Below are 7942 nucleotides of genomic sequence, written 5' to 3'. Positions count from 1 at the left end.
CTGATGACGTAACCAGAAGCTTCTCAAACTCCACCCCCCTTTGGGATTCAAAACAAGTCTGAGCATGTACACTGTAATGTACTAGAGCTATAATTACACTGGGAGCCATTTTGTTGGTTGCTGGCAGACTTGTTTATTTTAGTTTTATAAGAGTTTTAGTGTCATGATGGTTTATTCAATGTAATAATATGTATGATATAATAAAGCCTTTGCAAATCATGGCTAACTAACAATAAAGATATTTGCAATTTCTTCATATCAGTTTGCAGTTCAGTCATTGTAATTTTTGTAAATAGCACTGGAATTGCCGTGAGGCTTAAAAAAAAAAAAATTAAAACAAATAAAGCATATGTTTTACATTACTGTAGTGCCTATAAGTAATAGCAGATAAAGAAAACGGGAGCAATTTTCAGTGTGGAATGAGAAAATCACATTAAAAATTTGGTTTAGCTCCCCACCAGGCTCAAGCAGTTAATGTATTAAATTAAATGCATTTATTAAATATTGCTTTAAAAAAAAAAAAAAAAATGTTTAAATGTGCAGTAAAATCTCAATTCCTCAAGTTTTGGCAGAGGTGTCACCCAGGGCGTTCATTTATGTTGGTACTCCCCTTCCCAAGTTTTAAACTTTTTTTGTGCAGCTTTCACTCTCACTCATCCCTTTGTGTGTGTCTCCTGACCCTTCTTGTGTGTTTCTCATGGCCCCCTTCCCCCTTTCCACATTGTGTGTCTTTTAATCCCATGCACCTTCTTGTGTGTCTCTTAACCATGTTACTCATTCTGTATCACTTAGCCTCCCTTGTGTGTTTTATAACCCTCCTACCTTTTTTGACCCCCACATACACAGTGACAAAGATGAATAGATTGTAATCACACATACACAGACACACAATCACAGAATAATTATATAGTTATACACACAGTCACACATACATAAACCTAAACACACACTCACATACATACACACAGTCACATGCACGCGCACATAGTCCAACAAACATACACAGTCACATGCACATAATCAAACCACAGGCACACACATGTAGTCACATACACACACACAGTCACACATTCAGACGCACAGAGTCAGATAGACGCAGTCAAACAATGGTCAGGTGTACACAGTCAGACACATACAATATGAAACATACGGGCAGATACACACACAGACACAAGCACACAGATGCAAACGGCGCACAGAATCAATGGCACTCAGTGATACATATAGTCACATACTAACACACAGTTCAGTTAATATTCAGTTGTCATTTCCCGGAGTTAAACTCTGTGAAAAGCCAGGAAGGGCCTCTACAGGCCGTTTGGTAGACAGATCCACTAGAGGCCGTGTTAACCCTTTAATGTACACATTGCTGTGTTTCTGAAACTGCAATGTTTAACATTTATTAGTTATAGGGACAGGGACACTGCACCCAGACCACTTCAATGAGATGAACAGACCTCTTCAATAAAAGGAACAGACCTCTTCAATGAGATGAACAGACCTCTTCAATAAAAGGAACAGACCTCTTCAATGAGATGAACAGACCTCTTCAATAAAAGGAACAGACCTCTTCAATGAGATGAAGTGGTCTCCGTGCCTATAGTGTCCCTTTAAAGGGTTATTTAACACTTTAATTTCAGTGTGGGCAGAGGGACATTACAGTGTTTGGAATACAACTTTGTATTCCTAACACTATAGTGTTCCTTTAAGGAAAAGAATTTAAGAATCACCTGAGTCAATAATTAATTCCAGGGAAGGAATGCACAATGTTTACATCATTTTCCCAAACTGTTGCAGAGACCTGTTGGAAACAATAGGAGTCAGCAATCTTTTATTTTAATTATTATTTTAGATCTTACCTAACATCCACGTTATGTTTGATCATTAAAGAAAGAAGCCACACGTGAGGAACAACATTCCTTGAAAGCTTATTCATGTAACAATCGTTTTATATATCTGTTTGTGTGTGTTTATTATCAAGCACACAGAGAGATGATGTAAGCGTAGGCTGTGTTATTATGCTGTTACTACGGAATTTGAAACTGTATCGACGCAGGCTGTGCAACTGACACATGGAAATGGGAGATCGCCAAGTTAAACTAGAGTTAATTAATTGTGTGAAACTTTATTAGGGACAAATGAGGCAATAATTACTACGATCAAAAATTCTAAAACTATCTCACTGATTACATTTCTTAACAGTAAGTTATTTTGTAAGAATACAGGCTTACTTAAATTTCTAACTTAAATGTCTGACCACCTTGTCTGTTAACTGACCTCCATAAATCATGACTGCTGTCTAGATGCCTGTACCACCCACCCGGTGCCCCCCTTTCCCAATGACACACAGAGACCGTATAAAGTTGGGTAAGGGCATCGGCCACAGCTTTATTAATTTTCCATGCCAGCAACATAAATACTGTCAGCTGTTGGGGTGATTGCCCAACAGACAGGTCTATCCCCACAAACCATGAGTCCATGAGCAGCCTGCCTCCGCCATCAGCTCCCAACAGGCTGCGACTCCCCAAGCCTCCTCGGCAACTCCATCACTTCTGCCTGCGCTGGCCAGGACTCCCGCATGCTGTGACAAAACAAGAAAAGACAACCAACAACAAGCACCAGAAACAAAACCCACATTCCTTCAATAACCAAATGTCCTAAGGGCGGGAGGGCGGGAAAGTCAGGATCCCTGCACTTCCAAGAGCTGACTGGTAAGTCCCCTCCCCTCACTGTCCTTATAACTGTCTTCCATCTTAGCAACTATGTATCCATATATCCCCCTCCCATCTGATCTTCCTTTAAGACTCCTTATCCTAGCCGCAGTCATGTCCCCCCTTCCTTGTCAGTCCAGGGAGGTGTCTTGACTGCTGTCTAGATGCCTGTACCACCCACCCGGTGCCCCCCTTTCCCAATGACACACAGAGACCGTATAAAGTTGGGTAAGGGCATCGGCCACAGCTTTATTAATTTTCCATGCCAGCAACATAAATACTGTCAGCTGTTGGGGTGATTGCCCAACAGACAGGTCTATCCCCACAAACCATGAGTCCATGAGCAGCCTGCCTCCGCCATCAGCTCCCAACAGGCTGCGACTCCCCAAGCCTCCTCGGCAACTCCATCACTTCTGCCTGCGCTGGCCAGGACTCCCGCCACCGCGATGACGACTTCCCCTCACGCCTCCTGCCGTCATCGCGCCCCCCGCCGACAGCGCAGCCTCAATCCCACTCTGCAAACCCGTGTTCAGGATGTCCAAACCTATCTCATTTAAGTGGACCCCATCCCTCCTCATTAAGTTCTGGTTCTCCCCTTCCAGCTCCACGTGTCGAACGACCACCCCACCTAGCCGCCGGACAAATTTCCCCACTGCAATGTTCAGCTTGCGCCGGCTCTTCTCCAAACCGCGCGAGTGCGGCAGCGCGCGCCAGCACGGCCTGGAAACCACCTCCGACCAAACCAAGGTCATGTCCGGAAACAGCGCCATGCACCTCGCCAAGTCGTGCCGAATCGCGTGGAGAAGGTCCACAGTCCTGGAAACCCCCAAGTCGTTCCCGCCCGCATGGACCACCACCACCACCGGCCCTGACACAAACTTACGGAGCTCCACGAACTCAGGATATACTTGCTGCCATCGGAGGCCCCTAATGCCCTTCCACCTGACTCGGGCCAAGTCCACTGAGAACCCCAAATTTCGTCCATAGGCCCGGTCTTCAGCTCGCCTAGCTGCCCAGTACACGTAGGAATGCCCTAGTATCCACACGTACCGGGGCCGCCCACCTACAACGAGAAGAGGGTTACAGCATATGAGGTCGGACATAAGACTTAAAACGCCCCGACTCCCATCTTCCAATGCGTTTAATGCCCGCAGCCGAGTAACCCAAAACACTTGCCTGGGTAGCCGCCCCAATCCGAAAGGAGTGGGCCGAAAACCCTTGACTTTCCATACCACCCGCGGCCAATGCTCTCTTCAGCATTGCCGAGAACTGATAGCGTGTTAGGGGAGACCCATCCGCGTGAGCCAACAAAGGGCCTCCCCGCTCCGGGCGCACCTCCAGAAAATCGTGAAAAGCCCCGACAGGACAGACGACATCCCTCGTGGCCCCTAAACGAACCCAGGCACCCCGGGCCGCCTGGTCCGTCTTAGAGCGCCGCACAAAAATGTCAACGGAGGAAGTAGACCACCGCACATCCGACAATGCCAAAGGCGAGGCCTTCCCCTTGCTCGGGGCTACCAACTCGCCGATGCGAAAGGCTCCAAAAAAGCAGACCGAGAAGGCTACGCGAAACAACTTCGATACATAATCCGAGCCACAGACCCGCGGCAAGACTAAAAGAATCCGCCGCAACATTTCCACCGAAATCGGACGACGACGATCCGGGCGACGCCGCAGTCGCCACCCCTTCACCACTCTCTGGATCCCAAATTCCTTAGTAACATCCCGCCAGCCCATAAATCGAAACAAGAAAGACAGGGCAGCCAGCACCTTCTCCGCTACTGCGCAAGACCTACCTCTCCTGACCAAGTCATCCAGCAACACAAGAGTCGCCTCCGTACGTCCCATTTCCGTGGATACATCCCCGTCCCGTGCTGCCGACAGCCACTGTTTCCACACTGCCCGGTATGCCTTCCAGGAAGCCTCCGCCAAGGAGTCCGATACCAAGCCCATCAGGCCTCGAAATCGAGCTTCCATAAGGAGTCCGGACACTGCAGACCGGTCCGCCGCGCCTCCGGCGCTGCCTCGCGAAACCGTTCCCACTGCAAGCGAGACAATGCATCAGCCACCACATTTTGCACACCCGGGACATGTTGCGCCCGCACCCAAACATTAAACTGAAGACTAAGGAGCACGAGGTGACGGAGAAGAGCCAACACTGGTGGGGATGAGGAGGACGATCGGGCAATCACATGGACCACACTCATGTTGTCCGTGTGAAAGACCACCGTGTGATTTCTCAGCTCCTCACCCCACAGTTCCAGGGCGACCACTATCGGAAACAGTTCCAAAAAGGTCAAATTCCTTCGAAATGGGGAAGACTGCCATTCCTCCGGCCACTCCCCCGCGCACCACTGACCCCGAAAATACGCTCCAAAACCAACTGACCCCGAGGCATCGGTAAACAGATCCAAGGCAGCATTGGTGGTGGCCTCCCTCAACCAGCAAGAGTGCCCGTTGTAACGTCTGAGGAAGGAGCTCCACACTGCCAGATCCGCCCGAAGGCGCCTCGTGATCCGAATGTAATGGAAAGGTTCCTTCACCCCCACCGTGGACAAGGACAATCTACGACAAAATGCCCGACCCATCGGTAACACCCGACATGCAAAAACCAAGTGCCCCAACAGGCCCTGCATCTGACGCAACTGAACCTTCTTGGAACCTTTGACTAAGTCCACCAACCGCAGCAACCCCTCCAACTTCTCTTCCGGAAGCCGGAAAACCATTCTCTCGGTATCGATTTCGATACCCAAGAATGAAAGGACCAACACCGGGCCAACCGTTTTTTGTTCGGACACAGGAACCCCGAACTCAGCCGCCACCCGCCGGAATGCCTGAAGCAACGCTGTACAATCCTGGGAACCCGACGGACCAACAAACAAAAAATCATCCAGGTAATGTGTCAACGAACACAAACCCGCAACTCTGGACGTGACCCACTCCAAAAAAGAAGAAAACAGTTCGAAATGATAACAAGAGATAGCGCAGCCCATGGGCATACACATATCATAATAGAAGCAACCGTTAGCGAAACACCCCAACAAGTGAAAGCAATCCGGATGAACCGGCAACAAACGAAAGGCCGATTCAATGTCCGATTTTGCTAATAACGCCCCACGACCGGCCCGCCGCAGGAGGAGCAATGCCGAGTCGAAGGACGCATAACGTACCCTGCACGCATCCCTGTCAATGTCATCATTGACTGACGACCCCGAAGGGTACGAGAGATGGTGAATCAATCGAAAAACTCCCGGATCCTTTTTGGGTACCAGACCCAGCGGAGACACCCTCAGGTTGTGGAATGGGGGGGAATCAAAGGGGCCGGCCATGCGGCCCCGTTGAATCTCCGCCTCCAACTTTTCTTGTAACAAAACCTCTTTTCCCCGCGTGGACCGAAGATTGTCCGCGAACTGGCCCTCGTCCGACAGCACAAAGGGAATCCAGAAACCCGTTGTGAAACCGTCGAACAAGAGGCTAGCAACGTCCCTCTTAGGATACTGGACGAGCCATGGACGCATCTTTTCCACGCTCACTGGAGTCCTCTCTGCGAGGAACGTCGTCCCTACCAGAGCCCTTGGAGGCAGATGGTCTGCCCTTCTTGAAACAACGGAGAGCCGGGTGGGCTCCCCCACAGTGGGCACACTCGTGCCGGAATCTGCAGGAGCTAAACCACTTACAGTGGCTCTCGTTGAAGAGCCAACAGACTCCCTTCCTCTGACCTGCCGACGTACCCGTGGGGACGCCGGCCGCCCCCGAAAAGGGAGAGGGTCTACACGGGGTCATAAGTAGCAGCCACAGGCTGCCGTCCTGCACCCCAAAACCCATACCCGGACACGCCGCCATCTTCTGGCGGAATTGCTGGTCGTATTTGAACCAGCATTGCCCTCCATAAACCTTGTAGGCGCCCCAAATTAAGTCCAAATAACCAAATAAAGAGGGGGCCCTCTCAGGGAAACGGCGCACTAGTACGCTGGCAAAGATATTAAATCCTTGCAGCCAATTACCGAACGTACGCGGGATAGCCTTACCCTTTTCTCCCTCCAATTGTTCGCCACGTCGCGGTCTGTCCACGGACTCCTTGTCTGGCGGAACGAGAGAAAGGAGATCCACATACTCACCATGAATAATCTTCTCCTGCACCTCCGCTGGCACATGTAAACCTAGGGGAGCCAGTTCACACCCTGGGAGAAAGGAACCAACCCCAACCCCATGACCCCTCAAACTATCCGCACTACCGGGACCCTGAGCCCCTAGACCAGTACCCCTGGCTTGCCCCTCCACTAACATCCTCAGCAGGCGCAACACCTCGCTATCCTGACCTGAACCCCCTGCAGCACCCCAGGCGCCTGCGCATGCTGACTCACCAAATGAGGGGAGGCGCAGGGGCCGTCCTCCATCACCTTCTCGCTCCTCCTCAGACTCCTCCTCCTCACCGGACTCCCCCTGGAGCCTCCCAGCTCCCAGAGGGGCTGCAGCCGACACGGCCTCCCGACCGCCGGCATCCTGGCAGTACTGCAACCTTGGGGCTGCCGCCTGATCCGCGGCACCCCATGAACCGGCCGGTCCTGGGGACTCCCATCTCCTTGGGGCTGCTGTCCGGCTCACAGCACCCCTATTGCCGCCTTCTTCCGCCGGCGCTTGTGGTCTCCGGGCGCCCGGCGTCCTATTTCCGGCGCGGGCACCCACTTCCGGGTTTTGCCCGTCGCCGGCTGCTGTCGTCATATCCGGCGCGCCGGCCGTGCGCGACCGGCGTCGTGACGTCACTTCCGGCCGCGCCGGAAGAGAAGGTGGAGGGCTCCTGGATCTTCCCGCCGAATCGCCATCTTGGAAATGGCTGCCGGACGCAGCCGCAGCTCTCACCTGGGACCGGATCGCTCGGGGGGACGACACCAGGCTCGGCTCCACAGTCCCAGCCACTCCAGCTCGCCGGCTTCTTCGGCCTTCACGACCTCCTCTCACCGGGCTGGGAGACAGTCGCGACGGCGGCCTTGAACGCCTGGCCCGCCGCCCACCTTCCACAGGTCGAGCCTCTTCACCGGGGACGCCATCCATGCCGGCCAACACCTCTGCTAACGAGCCTGCACCATGAGCAGCCCGATAAGCCTGCAACAGGGCCACCAACGATTCCTGGGAAACGTCCATCACTCTCAAAATTCAGGAACAGGTAAGTATAAAACTTTTTAAGAATAATGTCTATAATATTTTTTTTTTTTTTTTTTTAAGGGGTCAGC

Source organism: Pelobates fuscus, chromosome 6, assembly GCF_036172605.1.
Source record: "Pelobates fuscus isolate aPelFus1 chromosome 6, aPelFus1.pri, whole genome shotgun sequence".
Classification (NCBI taxonomy): Eukaryota; Metazoa; Chordata; class Amphibia; order Anura; family Pelobatidae; genus Pelobates; species Pelobates fuscus.
This window is presented reverse-complemented; position numbering follows the sequence as displayed.